The sequence below is a fragment of the Bombina bombina genome, chromosome 5, assembly GCF_027579735.1.
Source record: "Bombina bombina isolate aBomBom1 chromosome 5, aBomBom1.pri, whole genome shotgun sequence".
Taxonomy (NCBI): Eukaryota; Metazoa; Chordata; class Amphibia; order Anura; family Bombinatoridae; genus Bombina; species Bombina bombina.
In genome coordinates, this window is record NC_069503.1 from 1,054,894,348 (window position 1) to 1,054,909,311 (window position 14,964).

Genomic DNA, 14,964 nt, shown 5'->3' on the forward strand with positions numbered 1-14,964 from the left:
TATTTGTGGCAAAAATACAATTTTCAGGCAGCAGTACCCTGCAACAGCTTTGCACCCGGTTACATAGTGTGTGCTGGACTATTCTTTGTGGGGGTTTTTAATAAATACTTTATTGTAATTATCATTATCAAGACTGGTGTGTTTTTTTTTTTTAATTAGGTGACCATGTCACTTGAAATAAAATTAGAGCTAGCCCTTGTCTTACAAAAATCTGCCCATTCGGTCTACATGTTAAAGGGTGGGGAGACATAAGGTATGGGGTAGATTGTCTCATGGATTGTAGATTCAGCAATGAGACAAGTTGGTTCAAGACTTATTTTGTCATTTTGAATAAAGAAGAACTTGAAGATCAGAGATCGTAAGCATCATGTAGGTCAAAGGTGATTTAAGAGGGCATTCCAGGAAGTATTTATAGATAAGTGAGGAAATATATTTTGGTGTAAGAATGCTGAGAACTCTGTAGGCTAGGGTCAATATCCTGAAAAGCCTTCTAGAGCATATGGGTATCCAGTGTAGGAAAGGAGCAGTTGATGTGAATCAGCAACTTTGGTGGTAAACTGAATCATTTATAATAGAGGGGTGAGATGGGAGTTGGGAAGACCACATCTAAACATGCTGTGTATGTACGCATGAAGGATTTGGCAAGAGCAGGCATATGTGGAGTGAATTAGAGTTTAGATTCCACTATGAGTCCACTATGATGGCAAATCACTGGAGCTATGTTGATGTTTTCAGTATTGTGTCTCCGATAGCAAGACAGATGTCACATGTATGGTGTATAGGAGAGGGAGGAATAAGAAGGAGCTCACTATCTGCAAACTGATATGAAAAAGAGTATTTTAGTACCATATTTTTGTGAAACATGTAAGGTCACCTGCCCAGACCAAGACAAACTCCATAAATATTATTTTCATTATCATGTATTTGTAGAGCTCCTTAATCTAATACATTTCTATCGGCTAGATTTAGAGTTTTGTCGGTAAAGATCCACGTAGCTAACAATGCTTTTTTTCCTACCGCTGCTTCCAAACAATGCTGGTATTTCGAGTTGCCTGAGGGGCTGCGTTAGGCTCCAAAAAGGGTGCGTTGAGCCTAATGTAGCTCCACTTCAACCCTCAATACCAGCGTTGCTTACTGTAGCGGTAAGCTGGGAAAACGTGCTCGTGCACGATATCCCCATAGGAAACAATGGGGCTGAGCTGGCTGAAAAAAACCTAACAATTGCAAAAAAGCAGCGTTCAGCTCCTAACGCAGCCCCATTGTTTCCTATGGGGAAACACTCTCTAAGTCTGCACCTAACACCCTAACATGAACCCCGAGTCTAAACACCCCTAACCTTACACTTATAAACCCCTAATCTGCCGCCCCTGCTATCGCTGACCCCTGCATATTATTATTAACCCCTAATCTTCCACTCCGGACACAGCCACAACCTACATTATCCCTATGAACCCCTAATCTGCTGCCCCTAACACCGCCGACGCTATATTATATTTATTAACCACTAATCTGCCCCCCCAATGTCGCTGCAACCTACCTACACTTATTAACCCCTAATCTGCCGACCAGACCTCGCCACCACTATAATAAATGTATTAACCCCTAAACCGCCGCACTCCCACCTCGAAAACACTATAATAAATTATAATTACCCCTAATCTGCCCTCCCTAACATCGCCGCCACCTACCTACAAATATTAACCCCTAATCTCCCGCCTGCACCGTGGCCGCTACTATAATAAAGTTATTAACCCCTAAACATAACTCTAACCCTAACACCCCCTAACATAAATATAATTTTTATTAAACAAAATAAAATTCCTAAAATTAACTAAAGTATTCCTATTTAAAACTAAATACTTACCTGTAAAATAAACTCTTATATAGCTACAATATAACGAATAATTATATTATAGCTATTTTAGGATTTATATTATTTTACAGGCAACTTTGTATTTATTTTAACTAGGTACAATAGCTATTAAATAGTTAATAACTATTTAATAGCTACCTAGTTAAAATAGATACAAAATTACCTGTAAAATAAATCCTAACCTAAGAAACAATTAAACCTAACACTACACTATCATTAAATTAATTAAATAAATTAACTACAATTACCTACAATTAAATACAATTAAATAAACTATTCGGATTCAAGTTCAGATTCGGATTCAAGTTCAATCCGATTGGCTGATCCAATCAGCCAATCGGATTGAGCTGGCATTCTATTGGCTGTTCCAATCAGCCAATAGAATGCTAGCTCAATCCAATTGGCTGATTGAACTTGAATCTGATTAGCTGATTGAATCAGCCAATCAGATTTTTCCTACCCTAATTCCGATTGGCTGATAGAATCCTATCAGCCAATCGGAATTCGAGGGACGCCATCTTGGATGACGTCACTTAAATGAACCTTCATTCGTCGGGTAGTCATGAAGATGGAGCCGTTCCTCGTCGGATGGATGAAGATAGAAGATGCCGCTTGGATGAAGATGTGTGCCGGTCCGGATGTCCTCTTCTGCCTGGATAGGATGAAGACTTCTGCTGGTCTGGATGTCCTCTTCTGGCCCATCGGATGAAGACTTCGGCCCAGCTGAGTGAAGACGACTCAAGATAGGGAGATCTTCAGGGGGGTAGTGTTAGGTTTATTTAAGGGGGGTTTGGGTGGGTTAAAGTAGGGGTATGTGGGTGGTGGGTTTTAATGTTGCGGGGGGATTGTCATTTTTTTTAACAGGCAAAAGAGCTGATTACTTTGGGGCATTCCCCAGCAAAAAGACCTTTTAAGGGCTGGTAAAAGAGCTGATTACTTTGTAATGTAGAATAGGGTAGGGACTTTTATTATTTTGTTTTTTTATTATTTTATTAGGGGGCTTAGATTAGGTGTAATTAGTTTAAAATTCTTGTAATTATTTTTATTTTCTGTAATTTAGTGGGGTTTTTTTGTAATTTAGTTTAGTTTATTTAATTGTATTTAATTGTTGTTATTGGTAGTTAATTTATTTAATTAATTTAATGATAGTTTAGTGTTAGGTTTAATTGTAACTTAGGTTAGGATTTGTTTTACAGGTAATTTTGTAATTATTTTAACTAGGTAGCTATTAAATAGTTAATAACTATTTAATAGCTATTGTACCTAGTTAAAATAAATACAAAGTTGTCTGTAAAATAAATATAAATCCTAAAATAGCTACAATATAATTATTCGTTATAATGTAGCTATATTAGGGTTTATTTTACAGGTAAGTATTTAGTTTTAAATAGGAAGACTTTAGTTAATAAGAGTTAATTTATTTTGTTAGATTAAAATTATATTTAATTTAGGGGGGTGTTAGGGTTAGGGTTAGACTTAGCTTTAGGGGTTAATACATTTATTATAGTAGCGGCGAGGTCCAGTCAGCAGATTAGGGGTTAATACTTGAAGTTAGGTGGCGGCGACGTTGGGGGGGGGGCAGATTAGGGGTTAATACTATTTATTATAGTGTTTGCGAGGCGGGAGTGCGGTGGTTTAGGGGTTAATACATTTATTATAGTGGCGGCGAGGTCCAGTCGGCAGATTAGGGATTAATAAGTGTAGTTAGGTAGCGGTGACGTTGGGGGGGCAGATTAGGGGTTAATAAATATAATATAGGGGTCGGCGATGTTGGGGGCAGCAGATTAGGAGTTCATAAGTATAACGTAGGTGGCAGCGATGTGCGGTCGGCAGATTAGGGGTTAAAAATATTTATTAGAGTGGCGGCGATGTGGAGGGACCTCGGTTTAGGGGTACATAGGTAGTTTATGGGTGTTAGTGTACTTTAGAGCACTGTAGTTAAGAGCTTTATATACCGGCATTAGCCCATAAAGCTCTTAACTACAGCCTTTCCATGGGCGGTAGGAGTCTTGTCGGTAGAGGGTCTACTGCTCACTTCAGCCAAGTCTCTAAATACCAGCGTTAGGAAGATCCCATTGAAAAGATAGGATACACAATTGGTGTAAGGGGATCTGCGGTATGGAAACGTTGCGGCTTGAAAGTGAGCGTTAGACCCTTTCCTGCCTAACTCTAAATACCAGCAGGTGGCCAAAAGCAGCGTTAGGACTCCTTTACGCTGCTTTTGACGGCTAACGCAGAACTCTAAATCTAGGCGTATGGAAGTATGGAGCACTTTTGGGCTTTGTAATTACTATTAGTAATATTTATTAAGAAAACACGTTTGCTTTGTATTAATACATTAGGCATACCTGACAGTTAAATTAGGAGTTTGCAAGAAAGTTGTGTGCTGTGCCTTTTGTTTTAAGTTGTTTTGTGCTTTTAATAATAACCTTTATATATATAGCCTCTATTTACAGTGTTCTGGTGCTTGTGTATTGAGGCATTTCACTACTGTGACATCTTGGTTTGATATTTGACTCTTGATACTAATCTTGTTTCTCTGATTAATGATAAACTTTGACTACCACCCTGATTTGTAACTATGTTTACAGTTGTGAGTTTTTAAAGAATCATTTTAAGGCTTTATTCTGGCTTGTTTGTTACTACACATTTGCGACTTGATAAGTAATGTATTTATTTGTGCTGATTTAACCTGGACTGTCTGATTACATACCCTCTACTTCCCAACTGTGTTATTAGTGATACTGGTGTTTTTTATGCCATCGCTGTTGCTATAATCATCATGCTGTTTTCTATCCTTTAAAATATACACATACATGATGCTGGCGAAACATGTATGGCTCACACAAATATTGGATGAACAGTGAATATGTTACCGCTTGAAAAAAAGTGTTCCTCAAATTGGGCCGACAATGGCGGTGGTGAGTATAATAAATTACAGACAATTTTTAACCCAGGCACAATGCTATTATAAAGTAAAAGTAGGGATATACATTTTTTTTAAATTAATTTTTCTTTAGGGTAGGCTTAGTTTAACATCACTTTAATACAGAGGTTGAAGTATGTAATGGTAGTATAGGACAGCCCAAATAGCAATGCGTAAGTCCTTAAAGATATTTTATTGCCAGAAAACATATATCAACACATACAAAATTATTATTATTTATTATTAACAGTTACTTAGAAAGCACCAACAGATTCTGCAGTGTTATGCAAAGTAAAAAAACATTCACGGGGGGGATTACAATACATACACAAAGTACAATAGGGTACGTTACATTTTAGGATACATTAATCACTATGGTACTTAAAATGGCAGACTTAAAGTAAATTAATGCCCTGCTCTTGACCACAATTAGTGATTGGAGCACTTTTTGAAAAGTGGCCTGCAGGTAGAGAGGCTCCCAAGTTTACAATCTAAAGGAAAGGGATGACACAGAAGGTGTGACTTAGAAATAATTAATTTGTAAATGGGAGAATGAGAGTACTAAGAGCAGCAGGAGGAAGATTCAAAGTGCAGAATGATATTATGTTAAAATGCAGGGAGCAATGTAGCTGTATAAAGAGGAATGGAGCAGTTATATAATAGAGTAACCGCAAGGGTGGAAAGTGCTTATGTGTAAATTAGATGAAGTTTGACAATAACAGTGGTCAGATGTGTTAGGTGAGCTGGAATGTCTTGAGATACAAGCATAGGGTTACTGCTCAGCTTGAGGGGTCTCAAGAATGAATGGAGTGGCTTTAGCTTTACAGATAAGGGAACAGGGTTAAAGGGCCACTAAACTCAAAATCTTTCTTTCATGATTCAGATAGTACATACAAATTTAAACAACATTACAATTTACTTCAATTATTTATTTTGCTTCATTTTTGAGATATCCTTATTTGAAGAAAAAGCAATGCACATGGGTGAGCCAATCACATGAGACTTCTATGTGCAGCAACCAATCAGCAGCTACTGAGCATATCTAGATATGCTTTTCAGCAAAGAATATCAAGAGAATAAAACAAATTAGATAATAGAAGTAAATTAGAAAGATGTTTAAAAATGCATTCTCTTTCTAAATCACGAAAGAAAAAATGTGGGTATCATGGCCCTTTAATATGCAATAACAAGGTTTAGAGAGAATTAGAATTCAAAGTGAATAGAATGAAAATCAGAGGAATAAGAACATTGTAAATTACATAGTTTTCACAATGTCTTTAGTGCACAGGAGTTTGCATCATACCTCAGCTGGGTTTTGTGAATTAGATGACGCTTGAAAATGGCGATGGTCAGATGTGTAAGGTGAGCCGTGATTTCTTAGTGAAGTGATTCTCAGCTGGGCTATGTGAATTGAAAGTGGAGGTCGTCAGATGTGTTAGGTGAGCTGGGATGTCTTAGTGAAGTGATTCTTAGCTGGGCTATGTGAATTAGCTGTAAATTGAAAGTGGAGGTCGTCAGATGTGTTAGGTGAGCTGAGATGTCTTAGTGAAGATTCTCAGTAGCAGTTCTATTGAGGTCCTCACAAGTTGCAGGTCTATTGAGGTCCTCAGTGGCCCATTTTGATAAGGACAACTCCTACAACTTTATTGGTGGTGATGCCCCATATGAATAACAAAACAACAATGTCCCAGAAGTGGAGAACAAAAATATTAGTGCTAACACTGCTTAAGTTAAATCAATAGAGCTCTTATTCTTGAACTCTTGTTACAAGTTAAGAGCAAAAAGGTCAAGCTCGAGCGAAAGTCTCAGGCATGCTAACGTCTGGAGTTTGCATAGTGCAGAAAATGTAACAGAAAAGGAGCAAAATCTGAAATGTATCTTTGTTACCACTAGATGGAGGAAATGTAATGTATCTATGGGTACATTGTCACCTGACCTGAGCACAGAGATCCCCCCACCAAGAATGAACATGGGTATGATAGACATCCAGATATTTTAAACCCCAGTATTTAAATTTAAAAGTGGTTGAGACTTGTGACCTCAGACCCTGAATTACTGACTATTTGTATTATTTATTCCCTTAAATTTTACCTATCATATGTGCCTGAAGGTTCACAACCCATCCATGTATATTTATTTAAATACATGTATACAAGCCCTAAACTCAAGCCCTAAACTTAATAACGTTTCCATAGTAATCTAGTAAGACCAAACAACAATTAATATTATTATCTCATTTATCAAATCACATAATTGCCCCAAATGTTCCTACCATTTTCGTGAGAAAGATCCCATGGTGAGATTTTTGATTGATAAAAGTGATGTAGTATACTGTAGGTGTTGTGTCTGTATTTATTTCCTCCCTTTCTGGAATTAAAAACAGTTGGGGAGTCCCAGCATTGTTTAGTTTAGTTTAGTGTGTTCATAAGGATATGGTGCAAACCAGCCATCAATATCAATGTTTACATAGCTGCAGGTGTATGTTCTGCATGAGATGCCTGGATTTCCTCCTACTAGACAGGTTTCTTGCCTTGGGATTTCCTACCGGCACCAGGTTTGAAAATGCTAACATGTCAGTGGTGTGTGGTGCCAAGCTGGCTGACCGGTGTCTAGGATGTTTATCACAGTTGGGAGTCTCAATAAACTAGATCAAGCGTGAGATAGAAATGAATGTCCCTGGGAGGTTAAAGCCCCACATATTCTAAGTCAGAAACCTAGTCTGTGTTAGAGGGCAAGTAATGTCCATACATGTGGGTGTGTATATTTATTTAGATTGTATGCAGCATTATAAACTGTAAATAATATTTTATCTACAGTATTATAAAGGCAGAGGTGCCGGTCATCTAAAGGTGGCTCAGTTGAGAGTCTAAAGCGATTAATCAGTGCTGCAAAAACCTTCACAGGATGTTTTAAAGGGATATGAAACCCAAAAATTATCTTTCATTATTCAGATAGAGCATGTGATTTTAAACAACTTTCTCATTTACTTCTATTATTATTTTCTCTTTTTTGTCTTGGTATCTTTTGTTGAAAATCAGGGATATATGCTTAGGAGCCAGCCTACCTCTAGAGCACTATATGGCAGCAGTTTTGCAACAATGTTATCCATTTGCAAGAGCACTAGATCACAGCACTATTTCCTTCCATGTAGGGCTCTAGATGCCTCCCTAGGTATCTCTTCAACAAAAAATACCATTGGAATGAAGCTAATTTGATAATAGAAGTAAATTGGAAACCTTTTAAAATTGTATGTTCTATCTGAAGCACAAAATAATTTTTTTGGGGTTCAGATCTCTTTATTCTTGAGAGCTCCTTAAGGAATGTTTCCTACATTTCCCTATTTATGTATAGTATGGTAATAGAATTATAAATAGAAATTTGTATTAATAGTATTCATTAATAATTTCTTAACCTTGGCAGACAAATATATTCAATGTAAATGGTAAACTTTGTATTTTAATATAAAACCTTATTTCAGAAAGCAAATTTGAAAATAAAATCAGTAGATCAAAACTGAAAGGGTCACTTAAATTTCTATTGTGAATTGATTCTTGCAGTAGTGGGCAGAACAATGGCGTTCCTTATGTATGTATAAAAATGTCTCTCAGTTGTCACTGGAATTCTGTAAGCATGTTATGCCTGCAGGCCTCGCTATAAGCTGCTGAGTTTGTTTGTGAGTATACAATGTGCTTTTTAAACTGAAAGAGAAAGACATATTTGTGAAACTAGAAATGGATCCAAGGTAAATGAAAACTACTTAATTTTATTTGTATGTGCATAAAAAAATGCTGGTTGCTCACTTTCATATTTGCTATTCACTGCAAGATTCTACATTCTAGAGAGTGTTATAATTGTTTTATAAAGGTCAGCTTATAATTCTCTAAGATTTCCAGGTCTGTTTTTTAGACAATTACCCCATGATGACTGCCCATTTGAGGTGTAGTGCATCCAGAGAAAACTGCTTTAAAGTCACTGTTACAGTTAGTTGTGTTACTTACTGCACATTATCAACTGCAGCCACTTGAAATTGCAGAAAGTTTTAAGTTTTTCAAGAGACATCAGGAACAAGGAGAGTCCATTTCTGCTTATGTTAATTCTCTCAGTAAATTGGCAAGTAATTGTCAGTTTGGGGACTATCTACCCACAGCACCCAGAGACCAGTTTGTTATGGGTCCGGCTAGTGAACCTATTTTAAAAAAGCAATCTCCCTTTAAAAATAGCTATTGAGGTAGCAGCCATTATGGAACAGGAAACACAATTGGCTAGATCACGAGTTTTGTCGGTAAGGCTGTGCGTTGCTAACGCTCCTTTTTTTCTTACCGCTCCCTTTAAACAACGCTGGTATTATGAGTCTTCTTTAAGCCGGCGTTAGCCTCAGAAAAGTGAGCGTTGAGCAAAATTTAGCTCGACATCTCACCTCGATACTAGCGTTGCTTACGGTAGCGGTAAGCTGGCAAAACGTGTTTGTGCACGATTTCCCCATAAAAAACAATGGGGCTGAGCTGGCTGAAAAAAAACTTAACACCTGCAAAAAAGCAGCGTTCAGCTCCTAATGCAGCCTCATTGTTTCCTATAGGAAAATAAAAAATATGTCTACACCTAACACCCTAGCATGAACCCCGAGTCTAAACACCCCTAATCTTACACTTATTAACCCCTAATCTGCCGTCCCCGACATTGTCACCACCTACATTATACTATTAACCCCTAATCTGCCGCCGCCAACGCCGCTGCCGCCACTATAATAAAGTTATTAACCCTAACCCCCCCTAACTTAAATATAATTTAAATTAAACAAAATAAATTTAACATAATTAAATAAATTAATCCTATTTAAAACTAAATACTTACCTATAAAATAAACCCTAAGCTAGCTACAATATAACTAATAGTTACATTGTAGCTAGCTTAGTATATATTTTTATTTTACAGGCAACTTTATATTTATTTTATTATTAACTATTTAATAACTACCTAGCTAAAATAAGTACAAAATTACATGTAAAATAAATCCTAACCTAAGTTAAAATTACACCTAACACTACACTATCATTAAACTAATTACCTAAACTACCTACAATTAATTACAATTAAATTAAATAAACTAAATTACGAAAAAAAACAACACTAAATTACAGAAATTAAAAAAAGTATTACAAGAATTTTAAACTAATTACACCTAATCTAATCCCCCTAATAAAATAAAAAAGCCCCCCAAAATAATAAAATGTCCCTACCCTATACTAAATTACAAATAGCCCTTAAAAGGGCCTTTTTGCGGAGCATTGCCCCAAAGTAATCAGCTCTTTTACCTGTAAAAAAAATACAATACCCCACCCAACATTACAACCCACCACCCACACACCCCTACTCTAAAACCCACCCAATCCCCCCATAAAAACCTAACACTAACCCCCTGAAGATCACCCTACCTTGAGCCATCTTCACCCAGCCGGGCACAAGTGGTCTTCCAGATGGCAGAAGGCTTCATCCCGGCGGTATCTTCTATCTTCATCCTTCCAGAGCTGAGCGGGTCCATCTTCAATCCAGCCGTCGCGGAGCATCCTCTCAAACTAAGTCCTAACGAAGAATGAAGATTCCTTTAAATGACGTCATCCAAGATGGCGTCCCTTGAATTCCGATTGGCTGATAGGATTCTATCAGCCAATCGGAATTAAGGTAGAAAAAATCCTATTGGCTGATCCAATCAGCCAATAGAATTGAGCTTGCATTCTATTGGCTGATTGGAACAGCCAATAGAATGTGAGGTCAATCCTATTGGCTGATTGGAACAGCCAATCGGATTGCACATCAATCTGATTGGCTGATTACATCAGCCAATAGGATTTTTCCTACCTTAATTCCGATTGGCTGATAGGATTCTATCAGCCAATCGGAATTCAAGGGATGCCATTTTGGATGATGTCATTTAAAGGAACCTTCATTCTTCGTTAGGACTTCATTTGAAGAGGATGCTCCGCGTCGGCTGGATTGAAGATGGACCCGCTCCGGAAGGATGAAGATAGAAGATGCTGTCTGGATGAAGCCTTCTGCCGTCTGGAGGACCTCTTCTGCCCCGATCGGATGAAGACTTCTGCCGTATGGAGGACCACTTGTGCCCGGCTGGGTGAAGACGGCTCAAGGTAGGGTGATCTTCAGGGGGTTAGTGTTAGGTTTTTTAATTTTTTAAAGGGGGAATTGGGTGGGTTTTAGAGTAGGGGTGTGTGGGTGGTGGGTTGTAATGTTGGGGGGGGGTATTGTTTTTTTGTTTTTACAGGTAAAAGAGCTGATTACTTTGGGGCAATGCCCCGCAAAAGGCCCTTTTAAGGGCTATTTGTAGTTTAATATAGGGTAGGGAAATTTTATTATTTTGGGGGGCTTTTTTATTTTATTAGGGGGATTAGATTAGGTGTAATTAGTTTAAAAATCTTGTAATTCTTTTTTTATTTTCTGTAATTTAGTGTTTTTTTTTCGTAATTTAGTTTATTTTATTTAATTGTAATTAATTGTAGGTAGTTTAGGTAATTAGTTTAATGATAGTGTATAGTGATGTCGAGAATATAAAAATTTGGGTTCGCTAACGGTGAACGCGAACTTCCGCAAAAGTTTGTGAACCGGCGAACTGGGCGAACCGCCATAGACTTCAATGGGCAGGCGAATTTTAAAACCCACAGGGAATCTTTCTGGCCACAATAGTGATGGAAAAGTTGTTTCAAGGGGACTAACACCTGGACTGTGGCGTGCCGGAGGGGGATCCATGGCAAAACTCCCATGGAAAATTACATAGTTGATGCAGAGTCTGGTTTTAATCCATAAAGGGCATAAATCACCTAACATTCCTGAATTGTTTGGAATAATGTGCTTTAAAACATCAGGTATGATGTTGTATCGATCAGGTAGTGTAAGGGTTACGCCCGCTTCACAGTGACAGACCAAACTCCTGCAGCGGGTACAACATCATCACACCGTACGTGCATGTGTGTAATGCTGCCTGACTGAGACATATCCCTGTTATCTACATCCTCTGGCAATAATGGTTGTGCATCACTCATTTCTTCCAACTGATGTGTAAATAACTCCTCTGACAGATCAAGTGAAGCGGCTGTGGTGCTAGTGTTGGTGGTGGCGGCAGGCGGGCGAGTGGTAACTTGAGAGGTGCCCGAAGCTAAGCTGGAGAAGGATGGTGCGTCAAGGTTCCAAGCGGAAGCTGTAGAAGATTGGGTGTCCTGTGTTAGCCAGTCAACTATGTCCTCGGAACTTTTCGAGTTCAGGGTACGTGGCCTCTGAACACTGGGCATTATTCTAGGGCCAAAGGGAATCACAGCACAACGACTACCCCTGCGGGGTGGCCTGCCTCTGCCTGTCATTTTTTTTTCGATTAGTGATACTATGCGTGCAAGCTACTGTGACAACAGATATGAGTGGCACTGTGCACTGGCAGAAGTTGGCAGAGTAGACGCTGTAGGCCTGACACACACGCTTGCAGACAAATAACTGCTATTCAATCTATTACAGTCAAAATTGTATTTTTTTTTTTAATGTACCCTACTGTTACACCAGATATGAGTTGCACTGTTGTGACACTGTGTCCTGGCAAGCCCTAAAAAATCTGTTACACATCTACAACCACCAAAAAACAACCATGCTAAATAGTTTCTAAATTTTGTCCTGAGTTTAGAAATACCCAATGTTAACATGTTCTTTGCTTTTTTTGCAAGTTATAGGGAAATAAATACAAGAAGCACTTTGCTATTTCAAAACCACTAGTTACATTGGAACCCTGATATCTGTCAGGAATACCTGAATATCCCTTGACATGTATATATTTTTTTTAGAAGACATCCCAAAGTATTGATCTAGGCCCATTTTGGTATATTTCATGCCACCATTTCACCGCCAAATGCGATCAAATAAAAAAAAAATTGTTCACTTTTTCACAAACTTTAGGTTTCTCACAGAAATTATATACAAACAACTTATGCAATTACGGCATAAATGGTTGTAAATGCTTCTCTGGGATCCCCTTTGTTCAGAAATAGCAGACTTATATGACTTTGGCGTTGCTTTTTGGTAATTAGAAGGCTGCTAAATGCCACTGCGCACCACACATGTTTTATGCCCAGCAGTGAAGGGGTTAATTAGGGAGCATGTAGGGAGCTTGTAGAGTTAATTTTAGCTTAAGTGTAGTGTAGTAGACAACCCAAAGTATTGATCTAGGCCCATTTTGGTATATTTCATGCCACCATTTCATCGCCAAATGCGATCAAATTAAAAAAAAACGTTACATTTTTCACAATTTTAGGTTTCTCACTGAAATCATTTACAAACAGCTTGTGCAATTATGCCACAAATGGTTGTAAATGCTTCTCTGGGATCCCCTTTGTTCAGAAATAGCAGACATATATGACTTTGGTGTTGCTTTCTGGTAATTAGAAGGCCGCTAAATGCTGCTGCGCATCACACGTGTATTATGGTTAGCAGTGAAGGGGTTAATTAGGTAGTTTGTAGGGAGCTTGCAGGGTTAATTTTAGCTTTAGTGTAGAGATCAGCCTCCCACCTGACACATCAGACCCCCTAATCCCTCCCAAACAGCTCCCTTCCCTCCCCCACCCCACAATTGTCCCCGCAATCTTAAGTACTGGCAGAAAGTCTGCCAGTACTAAAATAAAAGGTTTTTAATTTTTTTTATTGTTTTTTAGCATATTTACATATGCTGTGGTGTAGCATCCCCCCCTTAGCCCCCAACCTCCCTGATCCCCCCCAAAACAGCTCTCTAACCCTCCCCATCTTCCTTATTGGCGGCCATCTTGGGTACTGGCAGCTGTCTGCTATTATTTCACAGTCAAAAAAGTGTTGTTTTTTTTAAATGTACACTACTGTTACACCAGATATGAGTGGTGGCACTGGGCAAGTGGGCACAGTATACGCTATGCGCCTGACACACACGCTGGCAGGCAGGCAACTGCAATTAGATTACACAGGAAAAAAAAAAAAGCAGACTGATGTTCTAGCCCTAAAAAGGGCTTTGTGGGGTGCTGTCCTTACAGCAGAGATCAGATGAGTCCTTCAGGACTGTAGTGGACACAGCATACACTAGCCTAGCTATCGATTTCCCTATTAAATCAGCAGCAGCTACACTGTCCCTCCTCTCACTAAGAATGCAGCTTCCAAATGAATCTAAAATGGATGCTGTCCAGGAGGTGGGAGGGTCTGGGAGGGAGTGTCTGCCGCTGATTGGCTGTAATGTGTCTGCTGACTGTGAGGTACAGGGTCAAAGTTTACTCAATGATGACGAATAGGGGGCGGATCGAATATCGCATATGTTCGCCCGCCGCGGCGAATGCGAACATGCTATGTTCGCCTCGAACTATTCGCTGGCAAACTATTCGCGACATCACTAATAGTGTAGTGTTAGGTGTAATTGTAACTTAGGTTAGGATTTATTTTACAGGTAATTTTGTACTTATTTTAGCTAGGTAGTTATTAAATAGTTAATAACTATTTAATAACTATTCTACCTAGTTAAAATAAATACAAAGTTGCCTGTAAAATAAAAATAAATACCAAGCTAGCTACAATGTAACTATTAGTTATATTGTAGCTAGCTTAGGGTTTATTTTATAGGTAAGTATTTAGTTTTAAATAGGATTAATTTATATAATTATGTTAAATTAATTTCGTTTAATTGATATTATATTTAAGTTAGGGGGGGTTAGGATTAGACTTAGGTTTAGGGGTTAATAAATTTATTATAGTAGCGGCGACATTGGGGTCGGAAGATTAGGGGTTAATAAATGTAGGTAGGTGTCAGTGACATTGGGGGGGCAGATTAGGGGTTAATAAAATTTAACTAGTGTTTGCGAGGCGGGAGTGCGGCGGTTTAGGGGTTACTACATTTATTAAAGTGGCGGCGACATTGGGGTCGGAAGAGATGGGGTTAATAAATGTAGGTAGGTGTCGGTGACGTTGGGGGGGCAGATTAGGGGTTAATAAATATAATGTAGGTGTCGGCGATGTTAGGGGCAACAGATTAGGGGTTCATAGGTATAATGTAGGTGGTGGCGATGTCCGGTCGGCAGATTAGGGGTTACATTTTTTTATTTAAGTGTTTGCGATGTGGGGGGGCCTCGGTTTAGGGGTTAATAGGTAGTTTATGGGTGTTAGT